At 52.8% G+C, this 14,465-nt stretch overlaps 14 non-coding genes and 1 pseudogene across 14 annotated transcripts; all 15 read left to right on the forward strand.

Moving 5' to 3' along the window:
- Positions 1-3,856: 3,856 nt before the first annotated feature.
- LOC119892885 lies at positions 3,857-4,034 on the forward strand (annotated as a pseudogene).
- Positions 4,035-5,003: 969 nt separating this feature from the next.
- On the forward strand, positions 5,004-5,116 carry LOC119892886. Its single transcript, XR_005442669.1, has one exon. It is a non-coding gene; the product is annotated as a U5 spliceosomal RNA (small nuclear RNA).
- A 182-nt stretch (positions 5,117-5,298) lies between these two features.
- On the forward strand, positions 5,299-5,490 carry LOC119892869. The gene has a single exon (XR_005442654.1). It is a non-coding gene; the product is annotated as a U2 spliceosomal RNA (small nuclear RNA).
- A 968-nt stretch (positions 5,491-6,458) lies between these two features.
- On the forward strand, positions 6,459-6,571 carry LOC119892887. The gene has a single exon (XR_005442670.1). It is a non-coding gene; the product is annotated as a U5 spliceosomal RNA (small nuclear RNA).
- Positions 6,572-6,754: 183 nt separating this feature from the next.
- LOC119892881 lies at positions 6,755-6,946 on the forward strand. The gene has a single exon (XR_005442665.1). It is a non-coding gene; the product is annotated as a U2 spliceosomal RNA (small nuclear RNA).
- A 968-nt stretch (positions 6,947-7,914) lies between these two features.
- On the forward strand, positions 7,915-8,027 carry LOC119892888. The gene has a single exon (XR_005442671.1). It is a non-coding gene; the product is annotated as a U5 spliceosomal RNA (small nuclear RNA).
- A 183-nt stretch (positions 8,028-8,210) lies between these two features.
- On the forward strand, positions 8,211-8,402 carry LOC119892892. The gene has a single exon (XR_005442675.1). It is a non-coding gene; the product is annotated as a U2 spliceosomal RNA (small nuclear RNA).
- Positions 8,403-9,371: 969 nt separating this feature from the next.
- Positions 9,372-9,484, forward strand: LOC119892889. Its single transcript, XR_005442672.1, has one exon. It is a non-coding gene; the product is annotated as a U5 spliceosomal RNA (small nuclear RNA).
- Positions 9,485-9,666: 182 nt separating this feature from the next.
- Positions 9,667-9,858, forward strand: LOC119892904. Its single transcript, XR_005442686.1, has one exon. It is a non-coding gene; the product is annotated as a U2 spliceosomal RNA (small nuclear RNA).
- A 968-nt stretch (positions 9,859-10,826) lies between these two features.
- LOC119892890 lies at positions 10,827-10,939 on the forward strand. The gene has a single exon (XR_005442673.1). It is a non-coding gene; the product is annotated as a U5 spliceosomal RNA (small nuclear RNA).
- Positions 10,940-11,122: 183 nt separating this feature from the next.
- LOC119892908 lies at positions 11,123-11,314 on the forward strand. Its single transcript, XR_005442689.1, has one exon. It is a non-coding gene; the product is annotated as a U2 spliceosomal RNA (small nuclear RNA).
- A 969-nt stretch (positions 11,315-12,283) lies between these two features.
- LOC119892891 lies at positions 12,284-12,396 on the forward strand. Its single transcript, XR_005442674.1, has one exon. It is a non-coding gene; the product is annotated as a U5 spliceosomal RNA (small nuclear RNA).
- Positions 12,397-12,578: 182 nt separating this feature from the next.
- Positions 12,579-12,770, forward strand: LOC119892870. The gene has a single exon (XR_005442655.1). It is a non-coding gene; the product is annotated as a U2 spliceosomal RNA (small nuclear RNA).
- Positions 12,771-13,739: 969 nt separating this feature from the next.
- On the forward strand, positions 13,740-13,850 carry LOC119892900. Its single transcript, XR_005442682.1, has one exon. It is a non-coding gene; the product is annotated as a U5 spliceosomal RNA (small nuclear RNA).
- A 107-nt stretch (positions 13,851-13,957) lies between these two features.
- LOC119892871 lies at positions 13,958-14,149 on the forward strand. The gene has a single exon (XR_005442656.1). It is a non-coding gene; the product is annotated as a U2 spliceosomal RNA (small nuclear RNA).
- The last annotated feature ends 316 nt before the right edge of the window (positions 14,150-14,465 follow it).

A 14,465-nucleotide genomic window follows, 5' to 3' on the forward strand; every position in this document is an offset into this window, starting at 1 on the left:
TCTCTTCTCAACTATCAATGTGAGGAGTGTGAAGTCGAGAGTTAGAGCCCAGATTGTTTTATCCTTTCTTAACTCTTTTAAGTCTGATGTGTTTTTAATACAGGAATGCGGCCTACCATTTTTAAAACACTACAGAGAATGGGAGGAGTTATGGCCACAAACGTCGATATGGAGCGGCTCAAATGAAAAAAAAATGATGGAGTGGCCATTTTAAAAAAAACCCTCTAGTCTTGGGAAGGGCAGCACTGTGGTGAGAGATGGTCGGGCACTTTTAACACACTTGACTTTATGGGGAAGGATTTTAACGTCTTAAATATTTATGGCTTTAATGACAAGAACGACAGGTATGACCTTTTAGAAGACTGCAGCCCCACATGCTAGGCAGGGCACCTTTAGTTGTAGGGGGGGATTTTAATTGTATTTTAAGCAGGAACGATAGGAGAAGAATAGGGGACGATTTTAAAGGGACAAGACTTCAGTTTTACTTCAAAGCATATGCAGTGATTTTAGACTTGTGGACTGTTTTAAAACCATGCATCCCAGAGAGGAGGGCTTCACCTGGTTCAGTAGTGATGGCACCCGAGCCTCTCGCATAGACTACATTTTATCACGTGATTGCCCACCAACCGATGCTAGATTGGAACCTGTTTTCTTTTCTGATCACGCAATTCTTTCCTGCACCCTTTCACTCTCTTCGGTGTGACGGCAGGAAGTGGTCTGTGGAAGCTCAATTGCTCCCTGTTAGAAGACAGGGAGCTAGTTAGGCTGTACAGGGAGCAATACCGAGAGTGGCAGACCCTTCAAGACTTTTACGATACACGTGCACAGTGGTGGGAAATGGTGAAGGGAAAGACAAAGACGTTTTACAGACAGGCAGGGAAAAGAAAGAAAAAGAGGGACAACAGACGCATGTTGGGACTGCAGAAACGGCTTCAGAGGTATTTTAAACTAATCCAACATGGAATGGATTTTAATGAAGAGATAAAACAAATTAAAACAGAGATGTCGGTTTTAGCAGAAATTAATAGCAAAGGTGTGATTTTAAGAAGCAAGGAAAGGGAAATAGAGGAAGGAGAGAAGTGCACAAGATATTTTTTTAAGAAAATCGTAAATAAAGGGGGGGCCATGTTGAGACTTAAAAAAGAAAACGGGTGCACAGCTGACACAACAGAGGAAATCAAAGAAACTGTCGAACATTTTACCGTGAACTGTACGCATACAAAACTGTTAACGGGGACACCATGACCGAAGTTTTAAAATCCATTGACCAAGCAACAAACGACAACGTGCTTTTAACCCAAGATTTTACGATACCGGAATTAAACAAATGCATCAAATCTTTTAAGACAGGGAAGTCGCCGGGAGAAGACGGGCTTCCCTTGGAATTTTATCTGACATTTTGGGACATTTTAGCACCAGACTTGCTTGCTGTTTTTATGGATTTTGAACAAATGGACCGACTTCCTGACAGCTTTAGAGTAGGGATAGTGACTCTCCTTCACAAAGACAAAGACAAGACGGACTTGAAAAATTGGAGACCTATCACACTCTTAAATTTTGACTGTAAACTTTTTAGTAAACTTTTAGCCTCACGCATGTCCTTGTTTTTAGAAGATCTGATTCACCCGGATCAAGCCTGTGCCGTCCCGGGGAGGAAGATCACCGACAGCCTCGTACTGATCCGAGATACCATCTGTTACGCGAGAGACAGAAACATTCGGCTAGTAGTCCTGAATTTAGATTTTGAGAAAGCCTTTGATCGGGTCTCGCACCAGTACCTTTTCCAGGTACTGCAAAAAATGGGGTTCCCGAGAAGGTTTATAGCCTGGGTGGGACTGCTGTACCGGGAGATCAACAGCAAATTCATTGTTAACGGGCATCTGACAAGAGCAGTGGATATAACTGCGGTGTCCGTCAGGGTTGTCCGTATCTGCCCTCCTCTACGTTATCTGTATAGAACCACTGGCACAGACCTTGAGAAGGGACCAACGAATCCATGGGGTAGGAGTCCCAGGGAGCGGGGGACTCGAGACAAAATGTATTTTATATATGGACGACATCAACATTTTATGCACTGACCTTTTATCTGTCAACAGGACGCTGGACTTGACTGACTGGTTCGGACAGGCCTCTGGGTCAAAGCTGAACAGAAGCAAGACCCAAGCCCATTTTTATGGACCGTGGACAGCGACTGAGACGACAGGACTCCCCCTGACTGTGACCCAGACTGACCAAAAAATACTTGGGATCAGGTTTGATAGGGAGGGGGAGGGGAAAACCAATTGGGCAGACATAGTAGGGAAAGTCAGGCAGAGACTAGGGTACTGGACACTTAGAGGACTGACTTTAGAAGGAAAGGTTTTAATCATCAAAGCAGTGATTTTACCTTTGCTTTTACTCATCAGTTCTGTTTTTATCCCGCCTAGGAGAGTGATCTTAGACCTGGAACGAGCCATCTTTTATTTTTTGGGGCTCCAAGTGGGAAAGACTGAGACGAAGCGTGATGAAGAAGCCAAAGGAGAAAGGAGGAAAAGGAGTGCCAGACCTGCACTTGTTCCTAGGAAGCAGATACACAGCACTACACATCGCAACCGCCACAGCCCCATCCAGAAACCCCAAGACCGCAGCAATGACACGGTTCTGGATGGGGTCCTACCTCAGAAAACTTAAGATCTTACCCACAAGTCTCAAAGTACCAGTGTCTTTTAACCTGCCACCAGCCTATGCTTTTATCCAGTCATTTTTAAGGCATTTTAACCTTGAGCAGGAGGAGTTGCAGGTTTTAACCACTCACCGCTCTCTCATTTCTGTTGTGCAGGAGCGGGAACCAGTGAGTCCAGTGCGCGGGCTTGCATTCGGCGAGCCCTCAACAGTTTGGCGCAACGTGAACCATCCAGCTCTTCCAAACAGACTCCGGGACCTGTCATGGATGGTGGCTCATGAGATCCTCCCAGTCAGGTCCGTAATGCACTCCCGGGGCATGTCGGCGCACTCAACTTGCCCCCGACCAGGTTGTGGCGCGCCTGAGTCGGTAAGGCATCTGCTCTGGGAGTGCAGCGCTGCCGTAGAACAGTGGGCAACGGCCGGCTCCTTGCAATTCCCGTACTTGCCAGCAAGGGAGGTCCTCACACCACAGCTGGTGCTGTACGGGGTGAGCCAAGGAAATCAGATACCAGCACGTACATTTGCCAAACAGTGGCTCACCCTAGCCGCCATCAAAGACGCCATATGGACCTCCAGAAACTTGCTGGCAAGAAAGCACATGCAGATCCCCCCGTGGCTGTGATCCGGATGGCCGCAGCAACGGTCCAAACGGCCAGAGCTGCAGGCGGCGGGCCTAGGACACAGCCACAAAGAAGAATCGCCTCTGTGCCCATTCGGACGGAGGAGCCGGAGCCACACAAGGAAAGTTCAAGGCAGCGGCGGCCTGACCCTCCGGGTGAGGTTGGTGGGAAGGAGCTACAGGGTGAGGGTCTCCTCTGAGCGCCTGGACAAGATCCCGAGAGACCAAATCTGTTTGGGGGAGCTGAATGAGTTCCCCTTTGATAGGGACTCACTACACTCCTGCACAACAGTGGACTTGGAGAAGAGCTTTTATTATCCATTTATTTCTTGTGAGTTTTATTTTAACAAATGCACTCCGCTTTGAAGACTTTTTAACAGACACTCACTGACATGGACAAGCTGAAAACCATTTTATACCTTTAATTTATGACGTTATCTGTAATGCATTTTAAACACCTTTTTAAATGTTGTTTTACAGAGAACATTTATCTATTTATTGACGTGTTGTATTTTAAAAGGGGTAACTTGGAATTGACATATTATGAATCATGTTTGAATTGAGTGTCAATAAAATTTTTCTCAAAAGAAAAAAAAATCTGTTCTTATCAGTTTAATATCTGATATGTCCCCTATAAGGGGGCAACATATTAAATGGATTTTTAGCACCGGGAGCTGAGACGAGGGGCTTGCTCCGTCCACTCCACGCATCGACCCGGTATTGCAGTGCCTCCGGGGGCGGTGCACCCTTCTCCTGCCTTGTGTAAAACCAAAATACTGACCCAAACGCAGAGGTTCGTCGCTCTGCCGGACGCCGGCCCGAAAAAGGCGCCAGTCGAGGGGGGGCGGCCAGCTGAAGCCTCGAAGAAGGCAGCGAGATTTGCACTTTATGATTGGCAGACGACGAGGGGATATTTGGGACCGGCATGGCTGTTAAATGTGCCCTGCACTTCCCCTCCCTTTCTCCCACTCGTCATCGAGAGCCCGAGTATTTCGGATGCTCGGTAGCCTGTGTCCAAAAGCCAGGCCTTCATTTCTCCGATTGGATAGAGCCTCTCAGAAGGTGGGGAGGGGACACTGCGGCGCCTCCGTAGGCCCGGCACGGTTGGCCAACACGGTGGAGGAACCGCAGCGTAGAAAGGATACAAGAAACTAAAACACCTCAAATGAAGCAAGAAAACCTGCTACAACTGCTAAATCGGTGAATAAAACACACTTACCTTCTCGTCTTTGGTCTGGTCAAGGTGGCAGTCCGGCAGAGGACAGGTAGGCAGTCCTCGGGACCAATGAATTCCTTGTTGCAAAAGTTTTTCAGCTACGGCAAAGTTGAAATTTTATTCACAAGGAATGAGGTGAATCTCCTCCCAGAAAAGCTGGTGACACAAAACGAAGCCCCAAACCGGCAAAGGTTTTAACCAGAAAGAGGAGGCCATTGCAGTCTTGGCCAAAAGGCCGAGAAGCGATCGGCCACATTTCCCCTCCCTTTCTCTCACTCGTCATCGAGAGGCTACAAGAGCCCGAGTCGTTCGGTAGCCTCTGTCCAAAAGCCAGGCCTTCGTCTCTCCGCAGCCCGATTGGATAGAGCCTGCCATGACCTGGGGAGGGGTAGGGGAACGGGCGTGGCCTGGTACTTGGGACTCGAGAGGCAGAGTGAGGCTTACCGTGAGGGTAGTGGCCGGGACGACTAGGCTCGTCGGCGGCTCTGGAGGAGGGGCCCGTACTTACTCGGGTTTCTCTTCATAACGTACAAGTCTTTCGCCTTTTACTAAAGACTTCCGTGGAGAGGGACGCCAATGAGTTAAAACTATTTTTGGCAGGCTCTGCCGTGTGGCCGAGCCTCGTGCGTTTGTGAAAAGGAAATAAAACGCCGCCCCGGCAAGGTTGAGCGGTGCGACGAGGCGCGCTCGGGAGGAGGTGCTGAGACTCAGCCGTTGTTATGCGCAGTTGAAACCACTGCGCCACGGCAGGGGGAGAACTGCTCCGGGAGGTGGGCGCTGGAAGCAACCAGCGGGGGTTATCGCTTCTCGGCCTTTTGGCTAAGATCAAGTGTAGTATCTGTTCTTATCAGTTTAATATCTGATATGTCCCCTATAAGGGGGCAACATATTAAATGGATTTTTAGCACCGGGAGCTGAGACGAGGGGCTTGCTCCGTCCACTCCACGCATCGACCCGGTATTGCAGTGCCTCCGGGGGCGGTGCACCCTTCTCCTGCCTTGTGTAAAACCAAAATACTGACCCAAACGCAGAGGTCGTCGCTCTGCCGGACGCCGGCCCGAAAAAGGCGCCAGTCGAGGGGGGGCGGCCAGCTGAAGCCTCGAAGAAGGCAGCGAGATTTGCACTTTATGATTGGCAGACGACGAGGGGATATTTGGGACCGGCATGGCTGTTAAATGTGCCCTGCACTTCCCCTCCCTTTCTCCCACTCGTCATCGAGAGCCCGAGTATTTCGGATGCTCGGTAGCCTGTGTCCAAAAGCCAGGCCTTCATTTCTCCGATTGGATAGAGCCTCTCAGAAGGTGGGGAGGGGACACTGCGGCGCCTCCGTAGGCCCGGCACGGTTGGCCAACACGGTGGAGGAACCGCAGCGTAGAAAGGATACAAGAAACTAAAACACCTCAAATGAAGCAAGAAAACCTGCTACAACTGCTAAATCGGTGAATAAAACACACTTACCTTCTCGTCTTTGGTCTGGTCAAGGTGGCAGTCCGGCAGAGGACAGGTAGGCAGTCCTCGGGACCAATGAATTCCTTGTTGCAAAAGTTTTTCAGCTACGGCAAAGTTGAAATTTTATTCACAAGGAATGAGGTGAATCTCCTCCCAGAAAAGCTGGTGACACAAAACGAAGCCCCAAACCGGCAAAGGTTTTAACCAGAAAGAGGAGGCCATTGCAGTCTTGGCCAAAAGGCCGAGAAGCGATCGGCCACATTTCCCCTCCCTTTCTCTCACTCGTCATCGAGAGGCTACAAGAGCCCGAGTCGTTCGGTAGCCTCTGTCCAAAAGCCAGGCCTTCGTCTCTCCGCAGCCCGATTGGATAGAGCCTGCCATGACCTGGGGAGGGGTAGGGGAACGGGCGTGGCCTGGTACTTGGGACTCGAGAGGCAGAGTGAGGCTTACCGTGAGGGTAGTGGCCGGGACGACTAGGCTCGTCGGCGGCTCTGGAGGAGGGGCCCGTACTTACTCGGGTTTCTCTTCATAACGTACAAGTCTTTCGCCTTTTACTAAAGACTTCCGTGGAGAGGGACGCCAATGAGTTAAAACTATTTTTGGCAGGCTCTGCCGTGTGGCCGAGCCTCGTGCGTTTGTGAAAAGGAAATAAAACGCCGCCCCCGGCAAGGTTGAGCGGTGCGACGAGGCGCGCTCGGGAGGAGGTGCTGAGACTCAGCCGTTGTTATGCGCAGTTGAAACCACTGCGCCACGGCAGGGGGAGAACTGCTCCGGGAGGTGGGCGCTGGAAGCAACCAGCGGGGGTTATCGCTTCTCGGCCTTTTGGCTAAGATCAAGTGTAGTATCTGTTCTTATCAGTTTAATATCTGATATGTCCCCTATAAGGGGGCAACATATTAAATGGATTTTTAGCACCGGGAGCTGAGACGAGGGGCTTGCTCCGTCCACTCCACGCATCGACCCGGTATTGCAGTGCCTCCGGGGGCGGTGCACCCTTCTCCTGCCTTGTGTAAAACCAAAATACTGACCCAAACGCAGAGGTCGTCGCTCTGCCGGACGCCGGCCCGAAAAAGGCGCCAGTCGAGGGGGGGCGGCCAGCTGAAGCCTCGAAGAAGGCAGCGAGATTTGCACTTTATGATTGGCAGACGACGAGGGGATATTTGGGACCGGCATGGCTGTTAAATGTGCCCTGCACTTCCCCTCCCTTTCTCCCACTCGTCATCGAGAGCCCGAGTATTTCGGATGCTCGGTAGCCTGTGTCCAAAAGCCAGGCCTTCATTTCTCCGATTGGATAGAGCCTCTCAGAAGGTGGGGAGGGGACACTGCGGCGCCTCCGTAGGCCCGGCACGGTTGGCCAACACGGTGGAGGAACCGCAGCGTAGAAAGGATACAAGAAACTAAAACACCTCAAATGAAGCAAGAAAACCTGCTACAACTGCTAAATCGGTGAATAAAACACACTTACCTTCTCGTCTTTGGTCTGGTCAAGGTGGCAGTCCGGCAGAGGACAGGTAGGCAGTCCTCGGGACCAATGAATTCCTTGTTGCAAAAGTTTTTCAGCTACGGCAAAGTTGAAATTTTATTCACAAGGAATGAGGTGAATCTCCTCCCAGAAAAGCTGGTGACACAAAACGAAGCCCCAAACCGGCAAAGGTTTTAACCAGAAAGAGGAGGCCATTGCAGTCTTGGCCAAAAGGCCGAGAAGCGATCGGCCACATTTCCCCTCCCTTTCTCTCACTCGTCATCGAGAGGCTACAAGAGCCCGAGTCGTTCGGTAGCCTCTGTCCAAAAGCCAGGCCTTCGTCTCTCCGCAGCCCGATTGGATAGAGCCTGCCATGACCTGGGGAGGGGTAGGGGAACGGGCGTGGCCTGGTACTTGGGACTCGAGAGGCAGAGTGAGGCTTACCGTGAGGGTAGTGGCCGGGACGACTAGGCTCGTCGGCGGCTCTGGAGGAGGGGCCCGTACTTACTCGGGTTTCTCTTCATAACGTACAAGTCTTTCGCCTTTTACTAAAGACTTCCGTGGAGAGGGACGCCAATGAGTTAAAACTATTTTTGGCAGGCTCTGCCGTGTGGCCGAGCCTCGTGCGTTTGTGAAAAGGAAATAAAACGCCGCCCCCGGCAAGGTTGAGCGGTGCGACGAGGCGCGCTCGGGAGGAGGTGCTGAGACTCAGCCGTTGTTATGCGCAGTTGAAACCACTGCGCCACGGCAGGGGGAGAACTGCTCCGGGAGGTGGGCGCTGGAAGCAACCAGCGGGGGTTATCGCTTCTCGGCCTTTTGGCTAAGATCAAGTGTAGTATCTGTTCTTATCAGTTTAATATCTGATATGTCCCCTATAAGGGGGCAACATATTAAATGGATTTTTAGCACCGGGAGCTGAGACGAGGGGCTTGCTCCGTCCACTCCACGCATCGACCCGGTATTGCAGTGCCTCCGGGGGCGGTGCACCCTTCTCCTGCCTTGTGTAAAACCAAAATACTGACCCAAACGCAGAGGTTCGTCGCTCTGCCGGACGCCGGCCCGAAAAAGGCGCCAGTCGAGGGGGGGCGGCCAGCTGAAGCCTCGAAGAAGGCAGCGAGATTTGCACTTTATGATTGGCAGACGACGAGGGGATATTTGGGACCGGCATGGCTGTTAAATGTGCCCTGCACTTCCCCTCCCTTTCTCCCACTCGTCATCGAGAGCCCGAGTATTTCGGATGCTCGGTAGCCTGTGTCCAAAAGCCAGGCCTTCATTTCTCCGATTGGATAGAGCCTCTCAGAAGGTGGGGAGGGGACACTGCGGCGCCTCCGTAGGCCCGGCACGGTTGGCCAACACGGTGGAGGAACCGCAGCGTAGAAAGGATACAAGAAACTAAAACACCTCAAATGAAGCAAGAAAACCTGCTACAACTGCTAAATCGGTGAATAAAACACACTTACCTTCTCGTCTTTGGTCTGGTCAAGGTGGCAGTCCGGCAGAGGACAGGTAGGCAGTCCTCGGGACCAATGAATTCCTTGTTGCAAAAGTTTTTCAGCTACGGCAAAGTTGAAATTTTATTCACAAGGAATGAGGTGAATCTCCTCCCAGAAAAGCTGGTGACACAAAACGAAGCCCCAAACCGGCAAAGGTTTTAACCAGAAAGAGGAGGCCATTGCAGTCTTGGCCAAAAGGCCGAGAAGCGATCGGCCACATTTCCCCTCCCTTTCTCTCACTCGTCATCGAGAGGCTACAAGAGCCCGAGTCGTTCGGTAGCCTCTGTCCAAAAGCCAGGCCTTCGTCTCTCCGCAGCCCGATTGGATAGAGCCTGCCATGACCTGGGGAGGGGTAGGGGAACGGGCGTGGCCTGGTACTTGGGACTCGAGAGGCAGAGTGAGGCTTACCGTGAGGGTAGTGGCCGGGACGACTAGGCTCGTCGGCGGCTCTGGAGGAGGGGCCCGTACTTACTCGGGTTTCTCTTCATAACGTACAAGTCTTTCGCCTTTTACTAAAGACTTCCGTGGAGAGGGACGCCAATGAGTTAAAACTATTTTTGGCAGGCTCTGCCGTGTGGCCGAGCCTCGTGCGTTTGTGAAAAGGAAATAAAACGCCGCCCCGGCAAGGTTGAGCGGTGCGACGAGGCGCGCTCGGGAGGAGGTGCTGAGACTCAGCCGTTGTTATGCGCAGTTGAAACCACTGCGCCACGGCAGGGGGAGAACTGCTCCGGGAGGTGGGCGCTGGAAGCAACCAGCGGGGGTTATCGCTTCTCGGCCTTTTGGCTAAGATCAAGTGTAGTATCTGTTCTTATCAGTTTAATATCTGATATGTCCCCTATAAGGGGGCAACATATTAAATGGATTTTTAGCACCGGGAGCTGAGACGAGGGGCTTGCTCCGTCCACTCCACGCATCGACCCGGTATTGCAGTGCCTCCGGGGGCGGTGCACCCTTCTCCTGCCTTGTGTAAAACCAAAATACTGACCCAAACGCAGAGGTCGTCGCTCTGCCGGACGCCGGCCCGAAAAAGGCGCCAGTCGAGGGGGGGCGGCCAGCTGAAGCCTCGAAGAAGGCAGCGAGATTTGCACTTTATGATTGGCAGACGACGAGGGGATATTTGGGACCGGCATGGCTGTTAAATGTGCCCTGCACTTCCCCTCCCTTTCTCCCACTCGTCATCGAGAGCCCGAGTATTTCGGATGCTCGGTAGCCTGTGTCCAAAAGCCAGGCCTTCATTTCTCCGATTGGATAGAGCCTCTCAGAAGGTGGGGAGGGGACACTGCGGCGCCTCCGTAGGCCCGGCACGGTTGGCCAACACGGTGGAGGAACCGCAGCGTAGAAAGGATACAAGAAACTAAAACACCTCAAATGAAGCAAGAAAACCTGCTACAACTGCTAAATCGGTGAATAAAACACACTTACCTTCTCGTCTTTGGTCTGGTCAAGGTGGCAGTCCGGCAGAGGACAGGTAGGCAGTCCTCGGGACCAATGAATTCCTTGTTGCAAAAGTTTTTCAGCTACGGCAAAGTTGAAATTTTATTCACAAGGAATGAGGTGAATCTCCTCCCAGAAAAGCTGGTGACACAAAACGAAGCCCCAAACCGGCAAAGGTTTTAACCAGAAAGAGGAGGCCATTGCAGTCTTGGCCAAAAGGCCGAGAAGCGATCGGCCACATTTCCCCTCCCTTTCTCTCACTCGTCATCGAGAGGCTACAAGAGCCCGAGTCGTTCGGTAGCCTCTGTCCAAAAGCCAGGCCTTCGTCTCTCCGCAGCCCGATTGGATAGAGCCTGCCATGACCTGGGGAGGGGTAGGGGAACGGGCGTGGCCTGGTACTTGGGACTCGAGAGGCAGAGTGAGGCTTACCGTGAGGGTAGTGGCCGGGACGACTAGGCTCGTCGGCGGCTCTGGAGGAGGGGCCCGTACTTACTCGGGTTTCTCTTCATAACGTACAAGTCTTTCGCCTTTTACTAAAGACTTCCGTGGAGAGGGACGCCAATGAGTTAAAACTATTTTTGGCAGGCTCTGCCGTGTGGCCGAGCCTCGTGCGTTTGTGAAAAGGAAATAAAACGCCGCCCCCGGCAAGGTTGAGCGGTGCGACGAGGCGCGCTCGGGAGGAGGTGCTGAGACTCAGCCGTTGTTATGCGCAGTTGAAACCACTGCGCCACGGCAGGGGGAGAACTGCTCCGGGAGGTGGGCGCTGGAAGCAACCAGCGGGGGTTATCGCTTCTCGGCCTTTTGGCTAAGATCAAGTGTAGTATCTGTTCTTATCAGTTTAATATCTGATATGTCCCCTATAAGGGGGCAACATATTAAATGGATTTTTAGCACCGGGAGCTGAGACGAGGGGCTTGCTCCGTCCACTCCACGCATCGACCCGGTATTGCAGTGCCTCCGGGGGCGGTGCACCCTTCTCCTGCCTTGTGTAAAACCAAAATACTGACCCAAACGCAGAGGTTCGTCGCTCTGCCGGACGCCGGCCCGAAAAAGGCGCCAGTCGAGGGGGGGCGGCCAGCTGAAGCCTCGAAGAAGGCAGCGAGATTTGCACTTTATGATTGGCAGACGACGAGGGGATATTTGGGACCGGCATGGCTGTTAAATGTGCCCTGCACTTCCCCTCCCTTTCTCCCACTCGTCATCGAGAGCCCGAGTATTTCGGATGCTCGGTAGCCTGTGTCCAAAAGCCAGGCCTTCATTTCTCCGATTGGATAGAGCCTCTCAGAAGGTGGGGAGGGGACACTGCGGCGCCTCCGTAGGCCCGGCACGGTTGGCCAACACGGTGGAGGAACCGCAGCGTAGAAAGGATACAAGAAACTAAAACACCTCAAATGAAGCAAGAAAACCTGCTACAACTGCTAAATCGGTGAATAAAACACACTTACCTTCTCGTCTTTGGTCTGGTCAAGGTGGCAGTCCGGCAGAGGACAGGTAGGCAGTCCTCGGGACCAATGAATTCCTTGTTGCAAAAGTTTTTCAGCTACGGCAAAGTTGAAATTTTATTCACAAGGAATGAGGTGAATCTCCTCCCAGAAAAGCTGGTGACACAAAACGAAGCCCCAAACCGGCAAAGGTTTTAACCAGAAAGAGGAGGCCATTGCAGTCTTGGCCAAAAGGCCGAGAAGCGATCGGCCACATTTCCCCTCCCTTTCTCTCACTCGTCATCGAGAGGCTACAAGAGCCCGAGTCGTTCGGTAGCCTCTGTCCAAAAGCCAGGCCTTCGTCTCTCCGCAGCCCGATTGGATAGAGCCTGCCATGACCTGGGGAGGGGTAGGGGAACGGGCGTGGCCTGGTACTTGGGACTCGAGAGGCAGAGTGAGGCTTACCGTGAGGGTAGTGGCCGGGACGACTAGGCTCGTCGGCGGCTCTGGAGGAGGGGCCCGTACTTACTCGGGTTTCTCTTCATAACGTACAAGTCTTTCGCCTTTTACTAAAGACTTCCGTGGAGAGGGACGCCAATGAGTTAAAACTATTTTTGGCAGGCTCTGCCGTGTGGCCGAGCCTCGTGCGTTTGTGAAAAGGAAATAAAACGCCGCCCCGGCAAGGTTGAGCGGTGCGACGAGGCGCGCTCGGGAGGAGGTGCTGAGACTCAGCCGTTGTTATGCGCAGTTGAAACCACTGCGCCACGGCAGGGGGAGAACTGCTCCGGGAGGTGGGCGCTGGAAGCAACCAGCGGGGGTTATCGCTTCTCGGCCTTTTGGCTAAGATCAAGTGTAGTATCTGTTCTTATCAGTTTAATATCTGATATGTCCCCTATAAGGGGGCAACATATTAAATGGATTTTTAGCACCGGGAGCTGAGACGAGGGGCTTGCTCCGTCCACTCCACGCATCGACCCGGTATTGCAGTGCCTCCGGGGGCGGTGCACCCTTCTCCTGCCTTGTGTAAAACCAAAATACTGACCCAAACGCAGAGGTTCGTCGCTCTGCCGGACGCCGGCCCGAAAAAGGCGCCAGTCGAGGGGGGGCGGCCAGCTGAAGCCTCGAAGAAGGCAGCGAGATTTGCACTTTATGATTGGCAGACGACGAGGGGATATTTGGGACCGGCATGGCTGTTAAATGTGCCCTGCACTTCCCCTCCCTTTCTCCCACTCGTCATCGAGAGCCCGAGTATTTCGGATGCTCGGTAGCCTGTGTCCAAAAGCCAGGCCTTCATTTCTCCGATTGGATAGAGCCTCTCAGAAGGTGGGGAGGGGACACTGCGGCGCCTCCGTAGGCCCGGCACGGTTGGCCAACACGGTGGAGGAACCGCAGCGTAGAAAGGATACAAGAAACTAAAACACCTCAAATGAAGCAAGAAAACCTGCTACAACTGCTAAATCGGTGAATAAAACACACTTACCTTCTCGTCTTTGGTCTGGTCAAGGTGGCAGTCCGGCAGAGGACAGGTAGGCAGTCCTCGGGACCAATGAATTCCTTGTTGCAAAAGTTTTTCAGCTACGGCAAAGTTGAAATTTTATTCACAAGGAATGAGGTGAATCTCCTCCCAGAAAAGCTGGTGACACAAAACGAAGCCCCAAACCGGCAAAGGTTTTAACCAGAAAGAGGAGGCCATTGCAGTCTTGGCCAAAAGGCCGAGAAGCGATCGGCCACATTTCCCCTCCCTTTCTCTCACTCGTCATCGAGAGGCTACAAGAGCCCGAGTCGTTCGGTAGCCTCTGTCCAAAAGCCAGGCCTTCGTCTCTCCGCAGCCCGATTGGATAGAGCCTGCCATGACCTGGGGAGGGGTAGGGGAACGGGCGTGGCCTGGTACTTGGGACTCGAGAGGCAGAGTGAGGCTTACCGTGAGGGTAGTGGCCGGGACGACTAGGCTCGTCGGCGGCTCTGGAGGAGGGGCCCGTACTTACTCGGGTTTCTCTTCATAACGTACAAGTCTTTCGCCTTTTACTAAAGACTTCCGTGGAGAGGGACGCCAATGAGTTAAAACTATTTTTGGCGACGAGGCGCGCTCGGGAGGAGGTGCTGAGACTCAGCCGTTGTTATGCGCAGTTGAAACCACTGCGCCACGGCAGGGGGAGAACTGCTCCGGGAGGTGGGCGCTGGAAGCAACCAGCGGGGGTTATCGCTTCTCGGCCTTTTGGCTAAGATCAAGTGTAGTATCTGTTCTTATCAGTTTAATATCTGATATGTCCCCTATAAGGGGGCAACATATTAAATGGATTTTTAGCACCGGGAGCTGAGACGAGGGGCTTGCTCCGTCCACTCCACGCATCGACCCGGTATTGCAGTGCCTCCGGGGGCGGTGCACCCTTCTCCTGCCTTGTGTAAAACCAAAATACTGACCCAAACGCAGAGGTTCGTCGCTCTGCCGGACGCCGGCCCGAAAAAGGCGCCAGTCGAGGGGGGGCGGCCAGCTGAAGCCTCGAAGAAGGCAGCGAGATTTGCACTTTATGATTGGCAGACGACGAGGGGATATTTGGGACCGGCATGGCTGTTAAATGTGCCCTGCACTTCCCCTCCCTTTCTCCCACTCGTCATCGAGAGCCCGAGTATTTCGGATGCTCGGTAGCCTGTGTCCAAAAGCCAGGCCTTCATTTCTCCGATTGGATAGAGCCTCTCAGAAGGTGGG

The sequence above is a fragment of the Micropterus salmoides genome, unplaced genomic scaffold (genome assembly GCF_014851395.1).
Source record: "Micropterus salmoides isolate LMB-PRFRI ecotype aquatic unplaced genomic scaffold, ASM1485139v1 Ms_hic_scaffold_745, whole genome shotgun sequence".
Lineage (NCBI taxonomy): Eukaryota > Metazoa > Chordata > Actinopteri > Centrarchiformes > Centrarchidae > Micropterus > Micropterus salmoides.